Here is a 25,349-nt window from a genome sequence, read left to right as displayed (position 1 = left end):
AAAATATCCATGCTTTTGGTGTTTGCAGCTCTTGAAATACAGATAGAGTTGTGAAAGCTATTTAATAGTGTTTGTTGTTGTAAGATGAGTGTCTAAATATCTGTTTCAAGGAAAAGAAAAGACTTTCCATTTGTAGACACTGAAATTGTAAGGGACCAGCTGTATCAGCTGAATGTTCACAAGTCCATGGGGCCTGGGGATTCATGGGGATCCATGAATCCATGGGGATTCATCCCAGAGTACTGAAGGAGCTAGTGGATGTCATGGCAGTACCCCTCTCGATCATCTACCAAAGGTCTTGGGAGTCTGGGGAGGTCCCTGCTGACTGGAAGCTAGCCAGTGTTATTCCAGTCTACAAAAAGGGAATGAGGGAAGACCCAGGGAACTACAGACCTGTTAGTCTAACATCAGTTCCTGGAAAAATTATGGAGAAGATTATACTGGGTACTACTGAAAGGCATTTAAAGAATAATCTAATCGTCAGGCACAGTCAACATGGGTTCACAAAGGGAAAGTCCTGTTTAAGTAATTTGATATCCTTCTATGATAAGGTCACCCACCTAGTGGATGAAGGGAAGGTGGTGGATGTAGTTTTTCTGGATTTTAGTAAAGCTTTTGATACTGTCCCTCACAGCATCCTTCTGGAAAAGTTGTCCAACTGTGGGATGAACAGGTTCACGGTGCGCTGGGTGAAGAACTGGCTGAACGTCAGGGCTCAAAGGGTTGCAGTGAATGGGGCTACATCTGGCTGGCCACCGGTCACCAGCGGTGTTCCTCAGGGCTCAATTCTAGGGCCAGTTTTGTTCAATATATTCATCAAGGATCTGGATGCAGAAGTTGAATGTACCATTAACAAGATTGCTGATGATACCAAACTGGGAGGTGCTGTTGACTCTCTTGAGGGACAGGAGGCCTTGCAGAGGGATCTAGATAGATTGGAGCATTGGGCTATGATTAATGGGATGAAATTTAACAAGTCAAAATGCCAGATTCTGCACCTTGGACGGAGTAACGCCAGGCACAAGTATACATTGGGAGAGGAGTGGCTGGAGAGCAGCCCTGCAGAAAGGGATCTGGGGGTGCTGGTCGACAGCAGGCTCAAGAGGAGTCAGCAGTGTGCCCTGGCAGCCAAGAGGGCAAACCACATCCTGGGGTGCATCAAACACAGTTATAACCAGCCAGTCAAAGGAGGTGATTATCCCGCTGTATTCAGCGTTGGTGCGGCCTCATCTTGAATACCATGTGCAGTTCTGGGCCCCACAGTTTAAGAAGGATGTGAATGTCCTTGAATGCATCCAGAGGAGGGCAACAAAGCTGGTGAAAGGGCTGGAAGGAATGTCCTCTGAGGAGTGGCTAAGGACTTTGGGCTTGTCTAGTTTGGAGAAAGAAAGGCTGAGGGGCGACCTCATTGCTCTCTACAGCTTCCTGAGGAGAGGAAGAGGAGAGGGAGCTGCTGATCTCTTCTCTCTGGTACCCAGTGATAAGACACGTGGGAATGGTTCAAAGCTGCGCCAGGGGAGGTTTAGGCTGGACGTTAGGAAGCATTTCTTTACCGAGAGGGTGGTCAAACACTGGAACAGGTTTCCTAGAGAGGTGGTCGATGCCCCAAGCCTGTCAGTGTTTAAGAGGCATTTGGACAATGCCCTGAATAACATGCTTTAACTTTTGTTCAGCCCTGAAGTGGTCAGGCAGTTGGACTAGATGATCATTGTAGGTCTCTTCCAACTGAAATAGTCTAGTCTAGTCTAGTCTAGCCTATCCTATTCTATTCTATTCTATTCTATTCTAATAAAGTACATGCAGGGGGTGAGGACCAGCTCTGTGTTTCGTTAGTGCCTAACACAGTAGGATCTTCATCTGTGGCTGGGAACCATAGGCATTAATACAAATAAATAAATCATGGTTCTGTGCTTTCACCTCTGTATGAAGAAAAAGGAAATTCAAGTCTAAACTCTGTCGGTTTCAAAGTACTGTTTCATAACCTTCAAAAATTCCTTTCAGCTCTTTGCATTTTTTATATTCTGATATACATAATGAGTCATTCCAGTTGCTGCCTTACAGTGATGTTATAAAGGTTCATTCATTAAAGCTTTAAAATCCCACACTTTCTCTATATACATACATACATATAATATCTATATTTTATACAGAAGCATATAAGTGCCTACATGAGTGTCACAGGGTGATCATGTGCCTTGATGAAGACTATGGCAAAAGGGAAAGTTAAATCCTATATTCCAATTCTGAGAAACAATTGTATGGCCGTAAAAAACATTTTAACTTTAATGAGAGAGTGAATAAGTTTTAATACTTTAAAAGTACTTTAATGTACTTATGAGATCTAAAAAATTATATAAGTCAATCCCAGTCAAAACTTAAAAAATAATCTTCACTGAACTGTTAGGTTTGAAAATATTCAAAATAAAATCACCTGCCTGAAAATAACAAAAGATACTGTTGCATGTTTTATTTCTGTGGGTAATGGCCTTACAATACCGAGTACTGTATTCTATATATGATATACTAGGCTAATTGATTTGGTGGGACATATTTGGAAAAGATCCATAGTAAGTGAATAATATATATTCAGGATAGATGGATGCAGAGGTGGTAGTAGAGTATAAAATTTTCATTAACATTCATTTTGAGATAATTATATTCCTTGTAAATTGAAAAACCACAAGTGAGTTCCATCTTTTTCAAAATGGGTGAACTAAACAGTCTACCACACAAAAATGCTGTGTGTTCTCTTAGAATTTTTTTTTTTTGTCAGAAAATATTTCTAGAATTCTTTCAAACTATTTCAAACATTTTTTATTTGGACTCTTATACACACATCCTTTCAATTGGATAGCTTCACTATTATGAGTCCAGCTTGACAGGCCTTGGAGACAAAGTAACTAAATATTTAAATCTCAGAAAGAACCAAAAAAATCTCTGGCAACAGTAATATATGCATACTAGAATGTTTTCTCCACCCAACCCCTTCTCCCACTCTCCATTTACCAGTATGATTGTCCTCTTCATCAGTTTCGAGGCACCAGACCATACAGAAAATGCTTTCTTTTTGCTGGTCCAGTATTCAACACTGGGTATGCTGCACTGCAGAATGGTTTGGCTTTAAAAAAAAAGTAGAAGATTTTTGTGGCTGCTGTCTTTAAAAATATGGAACATCACTGAAATTTCACACTGGAAATGGTGTTTGAAGTAGCTTAAGAAGGAAGGCTTTTATTGGAATGTAAAACAGGTGATCAAACAGAAGAGATAAACCTACTTCATTATATGATCCCATTAGCTCTTACCTAGACAAGATATATAAGGAACACTCTTACTTTGCTTGAAGTTGCTTTATATATTATGAAGTCTGTTCTTTTTCCTTTTGCTATTCAAAAAATTTCAAATATGACATTAAATACTTGAACTGTTCCAGAGAAGCAATAATATGGAACATATGAAGATAGTTTTCCCAGCTGTTTTTGAATTGCATAAGTAGAAATGAAATGACAAAAAACACTTTAAAGTATGTTTCAAACATGGATGTTGTGCATAGGAGTTAACAGGATGTGTGTATTGGTTCTAAATCCCTGATCATTTGTAGATGTCAAGCAATCTAAGATTTAAAGAATTGATAAAGGGGAAAAAATCTGCTAGAGACTTAAAATACTAAAAATCTATTAAAGTTAGACAAGTGCATGACTTAATTCAGTGTGTGCTTAAGTGTAATAATGGATCAATTATGGAGGATTATATTTATTTTCTCCTTTTGTCATGTGTGCTTTTGTTTATGAAAGTCTATTGTAAACTTGCAAAAGAAAATGTGAAAAGGGCCAATAGCAGGAGATAGAAACTTGACTACTTCACTTAGATATTAAAACAAGTAGCAATCAGGAGAATTTCTATCCACCAGAATAAAGTACAAAGCAAGTGATAGATCTCTTGATGTGCTAAAATTAAAACGGGATGCCTTTCCTATAGTCATGTTTTAGCCAGATACACATTAGGAAGCATAGTCACTGGGCTCAATATGGAATATGTTTATTTGATAGCTTAAAAGGGTTATGGATCCTAGGAACCTTTCAGTTCATAATGGTCTGAATCTTATGATATTTAATCTCTCACATAAGGCAGAGGCCAACGTCTGATCACTTCAGTATCTACAACTACAGGTACAATTTGCATACCTATTAGGACATGGGACACTGAATCTGTTCTCTACTGGAGGCCATAAATGTTAAGCAAATACTCTCACTTATGAATGCAAATTTACTTTCTGTAATATCACAGAATGAATGAGGTTGGAAGGGAGTTCTGGAAATTACCTAGTTCAATTACCCCCACTCAACAGAGATTCGGCTACAGTGAGTTGACCAGCATTGTCCAGCTGGGTTTTGAATATCTCCAAGGACAGACACTCCACAGCACCTTTAGGCATCTTGTTCCAGTGTTTGACCACCCTCACAGTAAAAAAAGTTTCTTCTTTTGTTTAAATGGAATTTCTTGTATTTCAATTTGTGCCCATTCCTTCTTGTCCTGTCACTGGGCACTCCTGAGAAGAGTGTGACACTGCCTTCTCTACTCTCCCCGTCAGGCATTTATACACATTGATAAGATCCCCCTGAGCCTTCTCTTCTCCAGACTGAACACCTCTCTCACTGTCTCCCCATATGTCAGATGCTCCAGTCCCTTAATGATTTTTGCAGCCTTTTGCTGGACTGGCTCCAGTATGTCCAATTGTCTTGTACCAGGGAGCCCAGAACTGGAAACAGTGCTCCAGGTGTGTCTCAGCAGTGCTGAGCAGAGGGAAAGGATCACCTCCCTCCACCTGCGGGCACTGCTCCTCCTAACGCAGCCCACAATGCTACTGTCCTTCTTTGCTGTAAGGGCACATTGCTGGCTCATGTTCAACTCGGTGTCCAGCAGGACCCCAGGTCCTTTTCTGCAAAGGTGCTTTCCAGATGGGTGACAACCAGCATAAAATGATGCCTGGGCTTATTCCTCCCCAGATGCAGGACTTTGCACTTCCCCTTGTTGAACTTCATGATGTTCCTGTCAGCCCATTTCTCCAGCCTGTGGAGGTCCCTCTGGACGGTGGCACACCCATCTGGTTTACTGACTGCTCTTTCCAGTTTTGTGTCACGTGTAAACTTGTTGAGGGTGCGCTGGGTCCCATCATCCAGATCATTAAGGAAGATGATAAACCAAATCAGCCCTGCTATCAATCCCTGGGGTGTGCCATTAGTGACTGGCTGCCGGCATGACTTCGTGTTGCTGATCACAACCCTTTGACACCAGCAGTTCTGTCAGTTTTCACTCCATGTAAATGTTCTTTTATGTGGTCTGCAATCCATCAGTTTGTTAGCGAGGATGTTATGGGAGACAGTGTTGAAATCCTTACTACAGTCAAGATAATCAACATCCACTGCTCTCTCCTTGTCCACCAAACCAGTCATTTAGTCTTAGAAGGTTATCAGGTTCTCTACTCCTCACTTAAACCAGTTTTTTCCATAAATTATTGCTGCTTTTATACTTTTACTAGATGCACAGATACAGCAAGATCTTTTCTTAATTAAGTGAAAAGTCATAGAAAAAGTTTAAAGGTATCATTCATAGTAGAAGTAGGCCTTTTGGTCCTTTAAAAGAAGCTACATGTGTAACGATTTTACAGACATAACAAGGTGAATCTTGGAAACATAATACCTAAGAGGATCCTTGAAATGGGAGTTTAGGAGGAACAAGGAAGTAGTTTATGCAAAACAGATTTCCCGTAGCATAACAGATTCAAGAAAAACAGTTTGCTGTGGAGAGTTCCTGGAAAGGAGAATCTGAGCAGCCCAGGAGAATCTGGGCACCACCTGTTTTTGGAAGGGAGCAAAATCAATCCTGTAGGCAAGGAAAATGGAAAGAAGAGCCTGTAATATTGCCCCAAATCAGAAAAGACATACACTTTGTCAAAGAAAAGGCATATTCTATTATGAGTTGCCATCAATGGGAAGAAAAAAAAACAACCCCAAACAAAAACCAAACCAAAACCAAACAAACAAAAAAGGAGCTGTGGTCAGGAAACAGGAACCAAGTCAGTGGCTGTATCAAAGCAGAGAACAGTAAGCTTTATGCAAAATTTACTCAATATGGGGTAAAACCCTGCATAAACAGTTATCTATTCAAAGAAGATTAGAAAGCCCTTTCCAGATAAAGAGTGTTAAAACTCCTTTGACTAGTGTCATCCACATAACATGAACATTAAGCCCCTTCATGAAACCATAGCTGTTTAGCTATGGCTGTTCAGAAGTTTCTGTGTATTTACAACCTGGTAGATTCTCAGTCCAACATTAGTTTCAGTTTTTGAAAAATAAAAATAAAAATTAGATACCTGGTTGACAGAATAAAAAATAATCAGTCTTGAGGCATGATTGATAGAAACAGAAGTTTTTATATAGTGCTCAATTTGTTTTCTCAGCTGACACAGGTGCTATAATGATACAGAGAAGAGCAGAAGGGGATATAATAAAGATATGTAATGCATAGCAGTTTGATGGGTGATTACTTTCTGTTATTAGACACCAGTCTCAAGGGATGGAGTCAGATTACTATTAATTTTCTCTTTGACATTGCAGACAGAGTATCCACAGGTTGCTGGATTATTCTTGCAAGGTTGGTGAAAGTTTGGCATTTGCTTTGGGTATTTTTTGGTTCAGCATATAAAGAATCTTCTGAGTTAGCAAGAGCAGTTTATATTTTTTTTTAGAAATGGTGACCGAGGAGCTCTCTGTTTCCTTGCAATTTTCACTGATAATGAAGACATTTGCAATGCAAGACATCTGCATGATGGCAATAACGATAGAGCAATAAAGTAATAAAAATATAATGTCCTAATAAAATGGAGTAAATAGTTGTAAAGTTATCTATTCAAAGTTAATAACAGTGATAAGAAAATGAATAATGTATGATAATAATTACAATCTCGGGGCATCTAGACAAAGTTAGTAACGATAACTATGTCCACAGTTGTAAAGACATCTTTTGCTAGTGTAAAAATTCTTATCATGTTACTGTATTTGGTAAACAGTTTTGCCATAAATTCTGCTCAGCAGTCTAAATGCATACATACCACGTGTTAAATTTTACAAAGCATATCTACACTGTATTTATAGAAAGTATATAAACTGAACAAGGGAAACTGCATGAATATTAAGTATCTCTCAACTTTCACAGGTACATCAATAGGAAAATCTAACCACATAACCTGCCAAATGAATTCCTAGTGAATCCCTGTGTCTTGCTTTATGATGAATAAGGTCTGAAGATGAGGAGTTTTCTACCTGAAATACGAGTGAATTATAAAGAATGTGGTCTAACACCATTTAGGCAGATAAAAGATAATGTTATCTTCATCTTACATGCAGCTTGAGAAATAAAAATGTAAATACAGACAGCTGACAAAGAGCAGGCGGGAAGATGGCAATTGTGCCTTAGTGGTTGAGGGTTGAGTTTCTTTTGGACAGCATCTGGCTAGACCTTCAGAAAAAAGTACTGAATTCTAGGAACTGTTGCAGCAGCTGGGGAGAGGCATTGGTGAAGAACAGGAAGAGCTGTGAGAAAAGGACTGCACTTTGGGAAAAAGATTGAGCTGTATAGCATTTCTTCAGCACATGGCTGAACTGAAGCAAGCGCACAGAGTTGGGCCTTATTCTTAGAGCAGACGCATGGCCCTGCATAGAGCACTGTGCAGAGACAAGTAACAATCTTCTAATCCTCAGTAAACTGCAGGAGCAGGAAAGATAGGACGTACTCCTTGGCTACAATAACTACGTCCTTCTCTATCTCTCCATTCTTATATCACAGAGGGAAGAAGAGGCTGAAGAGGAAAATACGGCAAGAGGGAAGCGCAGGGAGCAAAACTGATCATCGCTGCTGATATCTCCAATCTCTTCTTGCCATTTTGGTTTGTCACAAAATGCGTCTTGCTTTTAGTGTGTTTATTTCACATTTTTTCTTGTTTTAATTAGAACTACAGTTTTATCTTTGCTTTGATTTGCAAATCACTGTGATGTCTACATGTCCATTTCAGATAGTTGCTCTTCTTAATTTGCTTCTGTTTTCCTCAGTTTATTGAACTTTCCTGTTTGCTAAAAGTCTTACTTTTATCCACTCAAATTTAAAGAAAGGGGAAGCTAAAATATTTGGTTGAAATACAGTAGTAAATGAAGTACTTCACAGATCCTACTGAACTGATGCCCAATTAGTCAAAAATAGTTAGCATAAAAAGGCACAATTAAAGTCATTACCCATGTCAGCAGACAAATCAATATGGTACCTACATAATCAGTTAGTTCCTCTCAATCCATAAAATTAATCAGGGACAAAATGGCACTTACTTCACCCAAGAGATGCAGTGAATGTTCAGAGCAAGTAATTTTGAAACAGCCAGAGTGTCCAAGCAATTACTCTTCAAGACCGTCATGTGTGACATGGAGGTAAATTTACTTGGCATGCCTTTTTCCTTCAGCTTTCTTCATCTGTGCTGCTCTCTGTTTGTGGGTCGAGTCCACTAGTGGGCATTTTTCTCTACAGTCTTTTCTAGCTTTGTAAACAGGTCATAGGAATAATGCCTTTCATACATTAGCTTTCAAGCAATTCTGAAAGCAAGATTTTTGTCATTTTCAGGTTTCCAGATACACATTTCCAGTCAATGCAAGCAAAATGGAGGTTTTATATCTCTCTAAACTGTAGGAAAAGGTATTTTCACATGTACCAGGAATAATGTCTGCTGCCAAGAAAACTCTAGGGAAGTAAGGGACATCTGGTGTCTTTGGTTCTGCCTTTTCAGTGTTTTGTATTATAATTACCTGCCCCTACTGCTAAATGCAGAGGAATTAAGAGGAAACAAAGTCATATATCTTTTGGATCTCTCTGATTCACCATGGCTGCTGGGCTAGATTAGAAGGAAAAACAGTAAACCAACATAAAATCACCTGCAACTTCCCCTTTCTAGAGGACTATATTTTGGCTAGAAACTGTAGGTATAAAATAGAGTTCAGGATGAAAACATTATTTTTTGGTTGAAACAGGAAACCTGAAGAGGTGCCAATTCCAATGGTCGGCATCTTAACCAGTGTGACAGGGACTGAAGATCTGATCTATGTAACATTCATGTAATGCATAGAGTAGTGCCATGTGAGCTGGGGACCTGAGGTTCACCGCTGCTATTCCTACCTGCTGAGGATTGGTACAGAGGGAGGCCAGAAAGAAACTTGCACAAGTGAGGTTCACAGTTTTCCTACAATAAAAGGCATCTGCATTTTTTTCTTGTGCCCCACTCCACTCTCCACTCCTTGCTGATGCAGTCTCTGCCTATAGACACTGAAATCTGGGGTGCATATGTGGGAAACACATCCCTTATGGGCAGACACAAGTCAACTCACAGGAAACTTGGCCAGAGTGGGATACCTGTGGCAGGGGAGATCACTGAGAGGACTTCAGCCACATTGCTAGAGGAAAATCCCAATGGTAGCTAAGAAGGAATCCATGTAATTGGGCTGCACCAAAGGGGCCACTGGAAAGAGCAAAAGCAGCAGGTCCCTTTGGTTCTTGGGAGTCACCATGTTACCGTAAGTCAAAAGACGACCACTATGTTTAGAGTCAAGACCCATTCAGCTTAGAAGTTCCCAGGAGCAACGAGTTTCCTCTTCTGTACTCTGTGCAATTACAATGTGGCTGGCTGACTAGCTCTCAATCATTACCTGGCCATAGGGAGCTTAGAAGATGGATAAAACAAGATGAAACATTGGCATTAGTGAAATCTTTAAGACCAATCATAGCATCAGTCTGCATTCTGGGGTTCTCGCTTTATTGGCTTGAACATAAGTACGTGTTAAACAGCTGTTAAACAACAAAATGTATGTGCAATACTGAGGTCTTACAATAGGTGTATCTACTATTCTCATTAGTGGTTGTGATATCATGATAGGGGAAGGCTTTTCCAAGCACCCAGGTGATTTAGGAACATATGCTCCATTGTCTTTATCTTTCTTTGCTCTATCCTCATCTAAATGTTTTTGAAAAATACTGTTCAATTATGCTACAGGCAAAAAATGGGAGAGAAATAATAAATAAAAGGCCAACTAAACCCCCCAAAATAAGCTAATATTAAAAAAAATGAAGTGGCAAGTTTTTAAAAGTCTTTGATAAAGAGGCTGAATAACTACTGCTTTGCAGGAGTCAATGTAGATACTTAAGTATACTAAGGAATTAGCTTAGGAATTACCTTTCATTTACTGAGAGAACAGATTAAAATTGCAAACCTTACACCAACATTTTTAGTCTAGGAAATGTTACTGTGTCAAATGGCCTATTTAATAATTTAGCTTCCTTGCTTCTCAGTGAAAAAGAGGCATTTTCTGAGAGGATAAAGGGTGATAAAGTTTCATTATACAGAGTGATCAGTATAGAGGAAATCAGTAGCTCTGAGAAAATAGGCAGGTATTTCATTATTTATCTACACCTAGTTTCTGACAAGGGAAAATCATACGCTTTCATCTCTGTTGTTCATCTTTTCCTGAAGGTTAAGCATATGACCTTTAAAACTTCAGACTCTGTGAGAGAGGACAATTTAGATTAAACTATGAAGGAATTTAACAAGTTTATATTTGCCATATTTCTAACAGGACAAATTGCTCAAAGTGGCTTGTGCAATTTTTGCCCTAACTTTTGAATCTTACTGAAATGAATTTATCCCACTAAATTATATTAAGTTTTTCTTGAACTTTACTCTCTACCTTGTGGGCTGGAATAATACCACATTCATATAAAGAAATTGTCTATCTTTACATTGGCACTGGGTAGGTTTTTTACCAAGATTACTCTTTGGAACAAGTAGAAATCTACATCAGGGGCCTCAGAGCAAAACTAACTACTAAACCACATAGTTGACATGCTGTATAACAACAGTGGTGTCTCTCAATGGGGACATTTCAGAAAGCTCTAGGCTACCTCACCCCTCCTGCATATTAAGCATATATGCATGAGGACTTAGTGCAGAGAAAGTGGTGCTCTTTAAATTCATACCCTACCTTTCTTCATGGTAATTTTCTCTGCGTATTTCTGTATGCAGAGTCAAATCTTACTTCTTTGCTGTGTAGTCCCATAGCAGGCTTGTGTCATCTTCAAATTAAGTTAAATAACTGATACTGAAGACAGTTACCTTGATGGAAGGAGATAGATATAATCTGAACCTAGGCTAGAAATTTGATTAATTCAAGACCTTGATTTAAGGTCTTGAAGAAAAGGATACTGGGGGGACCAGAGGATGGAAACTGGAGCATGAAAGAAAAAGAGAAAACAGATCCTGAATGAATTAAAAATAAGCATGTTATTCTGGAGAGGTTTTGAATATCCCTGCAGACTTCTTTTTCTTTATCTCACTTGTCTTGAAGTCATGTAATTTATTGGTTGTGTAAGCATTGTTTGGAAATAAATCACTGCATGAGAACAAACCCCAGACACCAATCTGTCCAGGGTTTGCACTATAGAGTGTGTTGAAGTATGTGTACATGCATACATACATATATATAACGATCTACAGACGCTTAGCTTAGCTTTTGTTTTGGTTTGGGCTTAGCATTTCCTTGTATATCAGTAAGAATCTAGGAACGTGAAGTGAAGAGAGATTTTTGGAGGAGGAAAGCACCACAAATTCTCACTGACTTTCAGTGGGAGCTATCTGTCTTACCCTTCTCAATGACTAAAAATCTTTCTGCAATGTATACAGCTGTGTAACCTATTCAGTGTGCTCCCCATATTGGCTACTTGGAGTATTATAGTTCCAAGACATTGCAGTAATGCAATAAGAAAGGTGGGGGGTTTGTGGTTGTTTTTTTTTAATTTATCAAAAGATTTGTAAGCCTGATGCTGATTTAGAACATGTGCAAGTTCTCACGGGTACAAGGCCACTACGTACTGCAGATTTTTTCCCCTGGATAGTACAATGAATGATTCTTCACTACCTTGTCTCACACTTCACCTTCAGAGGCTCCTAAAGGCTTCTGGCTGTTCCCTACACCTCTTCATCTGAAATCCCCTCTGGGATGAAAAATACCCACCTTGCTGTTTGAGTTGTGAATGCACTGTGTAATGAGAAAAAAACCACCACATTATGAACTTTTGAAGGGAAGATTAGTTCTTCATTAAGTTTGTTCCCAACATAAAGAACAACGGGATGTCAATCCCCTGCTGAAGTCCCCAGGCACTACCACAAAACTGAAAATGCTTTAATAAAACAAAAGTTACTGAGACGAGAAGGTGAAATTTACTGACCTACAATATATTAGTTTTAGACAACATGATCTGACAGATCTTCTCTACTTACTCTTTAGAAATCAATGAATAAGAAATGCTTTTGTAAGGGTAACTATTTTAACTATATCTGTATCAAGGAGTCATCATAAGCAAATTAGTAATAGATTCATAATTATGTCAGATCCCCAAGAGGTTTGCTCTTTTTGTTCACTATTATATTTTAAAATGACTGTATTTTGTGTTCTTAAATTGGTACTATACTGTGATAGTCACACTAGCACTTCTTTCTTATCACTGGAAAAATTGACTACTTAGGCACTAAGAGACAAGTTGTCTGAGTTTACACTATAGTCTTACACTAGTTTGAACAGTTTTATTTCCACTAGGTGGAGCATTGTTATCACAGCAGAATTTTTTTTAAGTTAAAAAGAGGCTTTTGAAGTCAAGGAAGAGAAAAAAGAGATTTAGCTGGAGAATTTGGATCCGGATCTAGATAAGTTTTTGTGAGGTGTGTGAGGGGTAAAGTATGCAAACTCCTGTGTTCCACCTTGATTGGTCTGCCTCCTTATCTTGTGAATTCTGTCTCCCTAGTCCATCATTATCCTTTCAGGCTTTGTTTGAAAAAGTGAATATTTTAAGGTAAAAGACATGGGGTTCTGAGGCTTTTTAGCATTTCTATGAAAAAAAGAAAATCAAGATGGCTGTCATGGTGCAGATTTCTGTGTCTAAAGGATGGGTTGGTAAGAATTGAAATTAGGATGTTTTAGGAGACTACATTTAATGACTGGTTTTGTAAAGACATCATGAATTGTATGCCATTTTGTTTCTAACAGACTCCAAAGGGAGTAAAATTCAAAGCTACAAATTCACTGCTGGTAGGTGCCTTTTCTGAAACGGGGTAGAATGCAACTGAAACTGGGGAAAGAGTAAGGGTAGCTTACAGAAAAGCAGCCTGGCTGAGGCTTCTCAGTTAGTCCAAGCTGTGGGAATTCAGAGCCTTAACAGATCACTATTAACTTCAACTGCACTCAGAAGCACAAAAGCACTAAGACAATCGTAACAAATGCGTGACAAAGCACTGATGCTATATTCAGTTATAGCAAGAATTGTGTGTGGATACTCATGGATATCACTGTTGACACATGTCCTCTTGTGTTTTCAACACTACTCTTGGCTGAAATCAGCTGAATATGAGTGGTGGATCAGCTGTTTCTACTGTCTCTGTGAGGGAGCTTATATCCCCAAGAAAACCTTGTGTAGGCTCGTACCTTTTCTTGTTGCTTTTTCTTAATTGGTTGTTTTTTTCTTAATTGTTAGCCAAGTATACAAGAGTTAAAGCACTTTGCAGATGTGTATGACTATTTAGGGGCATTGAACCTAACACATTGTTCCACAGGAAGGTACAACTAGGTCTGCAGTGCTGTAGTTGGGTTACTGTAGAATTTCCAGACAGATGAACCTGGCCACACAGGGACTTTCAGTTTTCAGTAATTTCAATCAGAAATGGCACCTGCAGCAGAAGAGCAGTCAAGAGCAGCTGTTTTGTGTTGTGTTGTTAAATAAGCCATTCTGCGTGCAGCAGCTGGTGACAGGTAGGCTGTTACAGCTGAAGCAGGCTGTGGCTGCTCAGCAAAGTAGACAACAAGTTTCTGCTTGCTAATACTGTGCATGTGTATGCATGCATTTACACTGCATTAAAAAAAACTGTGTGCAAATATATGCAAATTAGCTTAAAGCTAGTTAGTTCAGGTATCAATAGCAGCATGGACCTCAGCCTTGTCTAGCTGTCCAAGAATGAATGCACTGTGTTACTGAGATGTATCTGAAGGCCTGAGCTGATAGAGCACTGAAGGTTTTCCTCCTTTGACCTTGTGACTTTCTGACTCCAACTGAAGACATGATTTACTCTAATTTCCATTAGAGAATACTTTGTCATGTTTATAATATCCTAGATGTTTGATGTAGAGTCCAGTGTTAAAACTAGGTGAGTATCCTTTTCTAACTGGATGTGTATGGATCTTCCTAGGGTAAAAGAATAGTAGTGAAATGGTAAAGTGAACATTGACAGACTGAGGTGTAATAATTTGTAAACTCAAGCAATATAATTTATTAATTACATTTCTCCTGCACATTCTTGTGTCAGTGGAAAAGAAAAATATGTTTAACAATTTGAGTACTGCTTTAAATATATCTTGGAACAGACAACTTGCACCTGTGTTACGACTCTGTGCACAACACAGGTCTACTCTGAGGGGTGACTAACTAGATTGTCAGTACTTTAAATATAACTTCTTTAAAGACAGCTATGTTTGGTCATCAAATAGTTGACAAAATGGTAGATACCGGCCAAAATTCTTTTATTTGGCTCAGTGTGCTTTTCTGAGATACTCATTTCTACAATTTACCTGACAGCCTAGCATAATGGAGGGCTATTGAAAAGGAGAGCAAAATTTTCAAATGGTTTCTTCAGTTATGGCTTTGTAACTCACCTAAACTGTCCTAAATTGCAGGAAAATATGTATTATATGTTGTGTAAGTAGTAGCTGAAAAAAATGAACTAGGTATAGATTGAATTCAAAATGAATGTTTTGCCAGATGAGAAAAGCCTAATGTGAAGAAGCTTTTCTGCAGCTATCCACAGTGTAAAAAGGTTGAGAATACATATCACTTCAGAAGTTTGTTTGGTCCCCCTAGCTTTCAAATCAATCATGTTATTAAATCAATAATATCATTTTTCTTTGTGTAAGACCTATTGAATAACACATGGTAGGTTAAAAAAAACACTCCAGTTTCTGTAGCCAGTTGGGTTCCTGTTTGTATAGTGTTTTGCTCATTATCTAATGATAATTGAGAGCCATTTTGTTTAATGACTTGGAATACAGTTAAACCAATAAAATGTTTATAAACATTGTTAAAAGAGTGCAGTACCTTCCACCTATCGAAATATAACTGACAGGGTAAAAGTTAAGTGTGAAGGACTGTAACAGAATACACTGACATTTATTTTTGTCTGTGCCATTTCTAAATGTGTCTTAGAATGTGTGAAGTCTGTGTGATCTATCCATTAGCAGGACAAAGGGAAAGACAAACCGTATGTTAATTTATATCGTAAAGATACCATATAAGAAACTGCATAAATATATAGTCTAAAGAGATCAAGTCAAACCCAGTTTTCACATACAATGACTGATCAAGTAAAAAATTCACTATGAGTTTGAAAGATTACATGGGGCTTCTAAAAAGGCTTAGGTGTTACAGTTCAGGGTGACCATAGCAATCTTTCTTGGCTTTAAAATACATGACTCTATAGGCTGTTTTAGGTGCTAATGAGTGTTGTTTATGGGACAAGCACTATCAGTGGTGGGGTTTTTTCACTATCCTGGGCTCTAAGAGTGCCCTTCTTCATCCTAGCTCTATGCTGGGAGGAAAAATTCACCTGTATGTGCACCTTCTCTCAAAGAGACGTGAACTAGAACAAATGCACGAACAAGAAGGGAAATAAGTTGCTCCAGTAGATCCCCTCCTGGGTATGATGAGAACATCAGTATTTCAGGATACCCCAGAATCTGGGAACTGAGTCATCACTGCCATTTTCCCTTTTTCTTAACTCATCTTTTACATAGATTTATTTGTAGTTTGTATTTCCCTTTCTAGCAAGAAAGTTGCTTAATCAAAGCCTTTTTCATTTTTGAAATTCTGGGCATTTAATTTCAGAATTTTCATTTGCAAGTCCTTCACATTTCTATTTTCCCCTTTACCTTCATCTTGATCAGGACTGTTTTCAGCTTTGAAGAGATGACTGCTTCAAAGAGCAGGAACAGCTTATTTCCCTCTGTGCCACTGGTCAGGGGTCTCGTTTCTCTGGCATGTGAAGGAAATGACTGACAAGGAAGCAGAAGTTTTTCCACCAGGTGCTTTTGAGGCTAGATGATGAGACGGTCAGAGAAGGGTCTTTCCATCTTTATGCCTAAAACATGGGAGCATCTTGTGTGGCTTTTCTTTAGCTTTTCTTCTGGGGAAAAGAAAAGCTTTTCCTGCTCTTCTCTTAATGTCTACTAAAGCACAGAGAGTTTCATTCAGTAGCATACAGGTAGCACCAACGGTGAAGGTAACATTTTTTTTTTTTTCCGTGGAGTCAGAAACACAAAACTTGAGTATCACTCCACTTGCCTATGGTTGTATGTCAGTAGGGGGCAGCAGTACACATGCCCACTAACCAGTTATTACACTATAATGTACCTTTTATTGATGTCTTAAAATGGATGGCTTGCTATATTTATGGTAACATTTATTACAGGACATAGAGTTCATCACACTGGAACAAACCATTTAGTTCATCTTGTCCAGTAAGCAGTTGACAGTGGCAGTGAATAACTGATGTCTCAGAGCAAGCATAAAAATAAACAAGATGCACTCAGCCAATTGTGCAGTGCCAAACCTCTGCAGGCGATTAGCTAACACCCTCAAGCATGAAATCTGATTACCTTATTATCATCTTAGCTTGCATAGGCATGGATTCTTAGCAACGCTATTAGTTATCCACTCTTCTTTAGAAGGTAGCTATAGTGTTTGCCTCAATGAGTTCCTGTGGCAATGATTTTCACAAACATATTATGCAAACTTTTTTCCTTTCGATCGGTCTTGTTAACTGAATTTCAACAGTAGAAACATATGTTCATATCAAAAGTATAACAGCTGATACGTGAATAAATACTTAGTTTAAATACATTTTTAGACTGAAAATTTAGTCAAACCTTAATTATAAGTCATAATATGATGAGTTTTCCTTAGTAATCATGATCTTAAAAATAACAGAATGTGGGGGTTCTTTTTCAAAAGAGAGAGAAAGAGCTTTTCTCCATGTCCTACAAGGACCAAAACTCATGCTACTTTTAAAATGAATCCTGAGATTCTCATATAGTCACATGGAACTGAGCACCAGGGATTTAAGATAATGATGAAACGGGGCGAAACTTGCAAAATTCCGCAAGTTTATAACAGTGGGTTTATAATAGCTACATAAAAGGAAGCCCATCCTAAGCTACAATGCCCTTGACAAACTTGAATACATTTAGCAGTCCTAAGCAGGCTCGATCGATTAACCACTGACAGTCCCACCAAAGCAAATATGACAAATACCTAACAAGACTTGTAATCTGAACAGCTACAGTCTCTTGACTTCAATTCCTTCCCTCCTCCCCTTTGCAAGCAAGCTGGGAGAAAAGATATGCCTTGAAGAACAGCTTATAAGAAACTGAGACTTCTGTGTAGTCAAACTTCTTATATTACTGTTGATGAAATTTGCATATTAGGACTTTAAAGAACAGGATTGATTGTCTGCTCTTTGACGACTTTGTCAGAGTGTGACCATGACTCACCATCCCCCACTCCAAAGCACCCATGGTCTGCTGTGAGTTTGGAATCACGCATGGTTAATTACTCTTTTCACAGGTTTCCATATGCTATATCTTCTCCTTTAAAAGCCAGTGAAATAGCACTTTACTGTAGACTTTACTGTACTGCATAAATCTGGCATCACTTTCTGCTGTAAAGAAGCAAGGAAGTGTCAGACGTCAGATTGCATATAATGTCATAAAAGGTCCATGCAGAAAAGGCAACAGTGAGTTAAGCACCTGGTTATAAAAATCTGGCTTTTTACTTTTTGTTTCCTTTTTTTTTTCCTTTTCGTTCCTTTTGGTTTTCCATGGATGCACTGCTAAGACAGTTCAGATAATAGGTATGAGAATGAAATAGGAAGGTCTATTTGAATTACACAGGGAGAGAGAGCATCAGCATGCTGAAATGATATCTTCCCCTCTTTGTACTTGTACTTCACAGCAAAAAGAGAAGCTGACAAAAACAGCGTTTGCAGTATCCCAGAAATAATGGTGATACTCCCAGATGACAAGCCGAGCCACATTAACGAAAAGGGGAAAATGAACAGTACACATCCTTGTTTTACCTCCTATACATCACTGCTTTCAGCAGCACAAATATCAGAAAAGTAGACACAGTCTTGTTGCTTATTCTTCTGGTTACTGCTCCCAGGACCATATGTATTTCACATTAAACAGTTTTGGACTAAACACAAAAGCAGTCCTGGGTGCTGGACGCTCCTACTCTTTCACCTGTGTGTGCTAGACTCCGGGATGTGGAGTCATATGCTCCTTTTCTCACCTTGCCACAGTGAATATTGTGTTGTCTTCTGCATATTCAGCTATTTGGATCAGACTATGTATTTTTTTGTAGTTCTGAGAGCACACGTTACTGGGAAAACATAGCTTTCTAATGTCCACAGAGTAACTCAACACTGCTCTCTGTCATTATTTGCTGTATGTATATTGTCTGATTTGGTCACCTTACAGCCTGACAGGTAGCATTACATCTGTTATCACAGTAAAATTCCATGCCAGTGTGAAGTCTTGGTTTCTATAGAGTTTTGTCAGCTACATACATAAAACTTTGTCCCTTGGTCTTTGCCACTCTGCCTCATATTATGAAGTTAATTTCTACAGTCTTTCTCTGTGTCCTCGTTTCAGCTGGGATACAGTTAATTTTCTTCCTAGTAGCTGGTACAGTGCTGTGTTTTGGATTTAGAATGAGAACATTGTTAATAACACACCGATGTTTTAGTTGTTGCTAGGTAATGCTTACACTAGCCAAGGACTTTTCAGCTTCCCATGCTCTACCGACTGAGAAGGCTGGAGGTGCAGAAGAAGCTGGGAGGGGGCACAGCCAGGACAGCTGACCCCAACTGGCCAAAGGGACATTCCATACCATGTGACGTCATGCTCAGTACATAAAGTGGGGGGAGTTGGCTGGGGGGTGGTGACTGCTGCTCGGGAACTGGCTGGGCATCAGTCAGTGGGTGGTGAGCAATTGCATTGTGCATCACTTATTTTGTATATTCTTTTATCATTAGCATTATTATTATTATTACTATTACTATTATTATTATTATTATTTTCCCTTCCTTTTCTGTCCTATTAAACTGTCTTTATCTCAATCCATGAATTTTACTTTTTTTCTTTTCCAATTCTCTCCCCCATCCCACTGAGGGGAGGGGGGGAGTGAGCGAACGGCTGTGTGGTTTTTAGCTGCCTGCTGGGTTAAACCACGACACCCTGGAATGGTTTTGATTCTTTGAGCGGTGGTGGGGAGGGGTGTTGTTGGGTTTTGGGTATTTTTTTGGGGGTAGCCTTTCCAGTAAAATAGAAATTGGGGCTCCAGATATCATTAGGATCTTTCCGATTAAATTTCAAGTCAGATGCTGCTGGCGGGAAGGATATTTCAGGACCTTGAATTTACACATAGGTTATATTTTTGCTAGTCTGGCCACTGCTGGTTTCATTCTGGATGAACTAATGAGTAAAATGACCAGACTTCTGATACTTCCAGCAGTAGGCTCATTTCTCTGTGTCATTTGCTACTCTGCTTCAGGGCCTGCTGAAACACAACCAGGGTGCTGTCTGGTTCCTCTTCACGGGAAGCCTGCCTGTCTCAGACTCTGGTTGCTATGGAGTTACTGGCTGCCTTTCAGTCTGGAGGTGTCTGACTTCCTTGGCCACTTCTACCTGTGGCATTTTATTCTTGTGTTGATGCCTTTGCTGTCAGCACTATGACCTGGAGCCCTGTGTCCCAGCTCCTTGGTACTGCTCCTTTCCAGCTTATGGATCCATTCCATTTCACTTGTTAGGGTAATAATGGCTTTATTAAGCAGCACTCAGCCGCGTTAGGCTGCAGAACAGCTGTTGCAAGGGGACGCTGTTTGAAAGAGATGTGCATTCCTCAGGAGATGAGGCCATGCATTTCTAAACAAGTAGGGATTTATATAGAAACAGAAGTCTGTTTAAACAATGCTGGGATTTTTTTCTTTTTTTTCTTTTAATGATTGGACTTCAGATGGAACAGAGAGATAGGAAGGACATAACACTCAATACAGGAAAATAAGTGGGAACAAACGGAGTGATTTGAGAAGAAAATTGAAAGCTTAGTTTTTCAGTTCTGTGGCTTTGGTAATTGTCTTCAAGAATGTAAATGCATTTGATTTCTTCTGAGGGGAAGAGATTTCTTTTTAGTAAAAATTACACCATGAAAAAAAATCTTTTTTTTTTTTTTTGTAAATAATGACTCTTCAATACTTCAATTTATGCCTCGCATACCAGATAGTCTCATCTTTCTAGTGTATTTCATACTTGTGCTGAATGGTTTTCATTTGCTAGCTTGCTACTGTAAATGGAATTCATTAATCTGAGGCAAAAGTAATTATAACAAAGAACATAAAATATCAGATTATTAAGATGATATCTTTCTCTGTTGAGATGGGTTACTTCAATCCATTCATCATCTCATAGAAACACTAAGTTACTTTACAAAGAATGTGTCCTGAATTTAAATCGAAGGACATATATAAGAGTATGTTTTGTACTTAAGAAGTGCTCAAGAATATCTGCAGTATGCCTGATATATTAAAGGCTGATTGTTAAATGTCCAGATATTTCACTTCTGTTTTAAAACATGACTCACATTGAATCAAACTTTACAAAAGCGAATTTCACCCCTGTCCAGAGTGCCAAAATGAAGCATGAATGATGTGAGGATATTCAGTAGGTTGTGGTAGCAACTGTTTTCAGTGTGGGGAATAATCAGTATTTCAACCTCTGCCTTCCAGTGAATGGGAGGGGATGTCCTCCATGGTCCAGAAGTGCCCAGGGACTGCCTGATCTCTTTGAATTGCCTCTAAACTGGGCAGTGGAGCCCACTTCACTTTCCTTCCATTCCTGAGTGTCATGGAAGCAATCTTTTCAACCTCCCTGCTCTTGTCACTGCCAGAACAAGGAGACAGAACTCACCAATACAGAGAGCCAGCTTTGTTTCCCCAGGACAAGACGGGTCCATCTTGTCTCTATCGGACATAGGGGAAGCTTGTAGCAGCTTCTTATAGAAGCCACCCCTGTAGCCCGCCCCCGCTACCAAAACCTTGCCACGCAAACCCAGTACACACTAGTACATAGAGCTACGCATTGAAAAACTCATAAGAAAACTGTACTTGAGACAGATGGTTTAAAATATTTTGTTTAGATTCAAACTTATTAATCTAAAACAAATTATTTACTCACTTTCAATCAGAAAAAAATGAAAACCTCCAAGGAATTTCCATAGAGAAATTTCAATTTAGAAAAGTCTTCATTTACTATTCCTTACCTAAGTGCAATTTATTTGTCCAGCTTGTAGGTGTTACAGTACCTAGTTATAAAAACAAAGTAAAATTGAAAACTGTGGTTGAAACTGTGGTGCTAGATTTTTATGGAACTTATGGAAGAGAGGAGACAACCTCTGTCCATCTCTGGCATCAGATTCTGCTATGTGCTGGATGTCAGTAGAATTACACTGTTACTCGTGGGTGAAAAGGAGGCAAATGTCAAGTTGAAGGGACTTTAGGGGCAGTAGAGCACAGTGCATCAGAAATTGTGGTCTGTAAACATGCTGTGGGCCAGCCACATCCTTGCCAAAGCAAAGGACAAGATTCTTCTTTTATTTACTTCTGTGTATAATCACTAACTGCAATAAGTCTCTACAGGATTTTCTGAGGACAGTGTCTGTCCCAATTTGCTTAGCAAAAAGATGGTTGTTAATTTTGCTGGAAAATACTTTTAACATCAGTCCATAAACTAGAACAAAAACCAATATCTAAGCTGACTACCAAAGCTTGAAACACTATGATATGTAATATAAAGTTCTACTGTTACTGAAATACATCTTTAAAATTAGCAATAAAATATGTTTTCTTTTACTTTTTTTCACACATACATGTCTTAGGGGAAAAAAACCCAAAACTAAAAGAAAAGAAAGATTTTGGCTGAGGAACCTTCATTTGTTACTGTGATTATTTTGAGAGTAAGAGGTTTTCAGTTTTTTGGTTTTTTTTTTTAGCTGCACAGTCTGAGAAACTTAAATTTCCCATTTGGTGTTTTTCTTCTTTATCATTTTTGGGTGATAATTTACTATATAATTAATCTGTTGGCAGGGCCCCAGGAGTCAGATATCCTTGCTGACTTAAATAGTGTACAACTGTTTCCACTTCCACAAACCAGAGAGAGGAAGAATGTACTTTGAGTGCTTTACATAATGAATGACACTTAATTTTGTTCAGAAAAAGCCTTTCTGAAATTGTAAAATTATGAAATTAGCACCTTATTTCACCTTCCCATCCAAATGCCCAGCAAAGACATTGAAAACTGGAAAGATGCTTATACTTAAATGGGCTGGCCACAACTTAGGTGGCTATCTCTATATTTAATAATTTTTAAAGAAGTTTTTAGTCTGTTGAGGTCAGTAGAAAGATACCCATCTGTACCGGGTGCAGGTGCCCAGGCGCTGGCGGCAGCAGCAGCAGCACTGGGTGGGCTGCAGGGGCGGCCCCTGTGAGGAGGGGCCGGGGCTGCCCCGTGCCGGACACAGCCGGTTCCAGCCGGCTCCAAGGGCCCCACCGCAGGGCACGGCTGAGCCCCTCAGCCACGGGCGGGCGCCTCGGGGAAAGCCTGGCTGAGAAAGGGCAAAACGCTGCCCGGCAGCCGGGGCTGAGGGAAACGGTGTGAGAAAGAGCCCTGCGAGCCCCGGGGGGAGAGCAGGAGGAGGGGAGGAGGTGCTCCAGGCGCCCCAGCAGAGAGAGAGATGCCCCTGCGGCCCCTGGAGAGACCCCGGTGGGGCGGGTGTTTCCCTGCAGCCCGTGGGAAGGCCCCAGGCTGGAGCAGGGAAAAGCGTGAGGAGGAAGGAGCGGCAGGGAGGAGCTGTTATGGGCTGACCGCAGCCCCCCATTCCCCATCCCCCTGGGCCACCCACACCTGTGGGTGTCTGGCAGCCAGTCAAGGTTAACCCACCATACCATGGAACCAGGAATTTTTAAAAGCACTCAAGGATGCTTCCTACTCTTATGTTTAAAGATGTTACTGAGCCTTGTTCACATCCTACACTAACTCCCACTTTACGACAACTAGATTTCCACTCAAAAAAGTAGTGCATTCAATCCATACAGGAGCTGTAATGCAGTTTAAAAGGAAACTGATCTGAATGACTCGATGTCTTGACCCTTGGGGCAAACATGCATTGAAAAGTAAGTCCAGATACAACCTCAAGTTGCTAAGCACTCTGACTTCTATCCGACAAAACATTTTAACATGCTCCCCATCCTAGATTGGTTCTAGAGTACTTGACTTCAAGTCCAAAAACCATAAAAACTGATGACAGTGGACAATAATCATAAAGAACACTGTAATATGGAGTTTAGTTTTCGTGGAAAAATATTGATGTATGTATTAAAAAAATGTTTCACAATAGATAAAACTACCACACATTTAATAAACATTTAATAAAACCAAGTAAATAATAAGATAAAAGTTACAATCAACTCTCTTCATTCTTCTGTAAATATTCAAGAAGGCCATTATTTTTAAGCATCATTTGTTACTATCACCACACCATTGACAAATAACTATTGTGCTCAAAGCAACAGGGAGCATTTGCAATGAAAAGCAGATAAACATCTTAATTGTAAATCTCTGAAGATCTGATTCATATTAATATGGAAATTAAATTTTAAAAGGCTAATGTTGGACTTTGCAGTGTTATCCTGCATCCTAAGCACTTACAGTTTGACACAGATCAAATGCTTCATCAGTATTCCAGAGGAGATTGCCTTTATTTTAGTTCAGAAAGTAATAGCCTATTTGCTTCATATATGTATATTAGAGGTATTACTGTTTCAGTAAAACACTGGAAATTGCATCTCTTCTAAAGCATCTCTGAAACCACTGACTCCCCCTGGGGTATTATTCAGTGTGGATGGGTCATACTGGTCACACTGGGATTCCAGCAAAGGGATTGCACGTTGCCTACGGCTAGCTGTGTGCCGTTGGATTTTCTTCCTCTAACTCATATTGGATATGGCTACTCTGAGGGCAGGGATTGCTCTGCAGTATGCTCTAGATCCTCTTGGTCTCTCCCTTAGCCAGGTCAGGTACTTGGCCAGACAATGCATAACAGCAGTGGAAAGTTCCTCCCACCCCAAATCAGGATGGGGGCAGAGGGTGCATCTGGTCCCAGCAACCAGGATGCACTCCCAGTTCCCACAGTTACAGATACAATTATTCATAAGATAGTATAATTATGATAACAGATTTCAAAATAGGAATATTTTTGTGTAAATAACAGCTTTCACCAAAGTAGTCCGTCACATACATATACCTAGGAAATAGTCTAATCCAGCCTTCTTGTATTCAGTTATTTACTAAAAATATTATGACACCTTGTTTCAGCGCTCAAGACTAACAGGAAGGATCTGGTATATATGGAGCTTGTGTCAGATTCAGACCATTACCCTCAATGTATATATTGCACCATGCAAGATCAGAGGTACAAACCAGTTGCGCAGACTTAGCAATGGAAACGGCCTGCGTGACTACAGTTGCACACTGGAATGGAGATCTGCTGGAGACTAAGATATCTTAATGTGGAAACACTACATCTCTGTAGGGAGCTCAGACCCTCTTTGGCTGAAAAGGTGCTAGATGAAAACACATGCCTCAAGTGAGTGCCAGGTATTTCATGCATCAGCATTATGTACCAAGCAATGGATCATAATCTGGGGCTCTTTCCGTGGGTACAGGGGCAGATGATATTTTTTTCCCCCTAAAAGTATTCAAACTTTCTAAAGGCATGTCTTCTAGAAAGGGCTGGATTTTACTTGGAAATAAAACTCTGGAGACAATTTTTTTCAAAAAAGAAGCAGTGTCATTTGCATTCACAGCTTCACAAGGAGATATTCTTGCTTTTAAATGTTCCTCTTCAACTGAAGCTTTCAGTACTCTGTAGATTCTTAAGAAGTATCTTTAAAGAAATATCAAGCATAGTCATTCAGACAGGTAGATAATATACACATCTTCATGGCATGTGTCATTTTCTGTCTTAAGCCAATCCTTCATTCAAAATAGGTAGTATATTATAATTCAGGAAATCCTAGTGGAGCAGTCATTATAATTAGCAATCCTGAGCTGCAG

Source organism: Aptenodytes patagonicus, chromosome 2 (genome assembly GCF_965638725.1).
Source record: "Aptenodytes patagonicus chromosome 2, bAptPat1.pri.cur, whole genome shotgun sequence".
Classification (NCBI taxonomy): domain Eukaryota; kingdom Metazoa; phylum Chordata; class Aves; order Sphenisciformes; family Spheniscidae; genus Aptenodytes; species Aptenodytes patagonicus.
The sequence above is the reverse complement of the archived record's forward strand: the minus strand, read 5'-3'. Positions refer to the sequence as shown.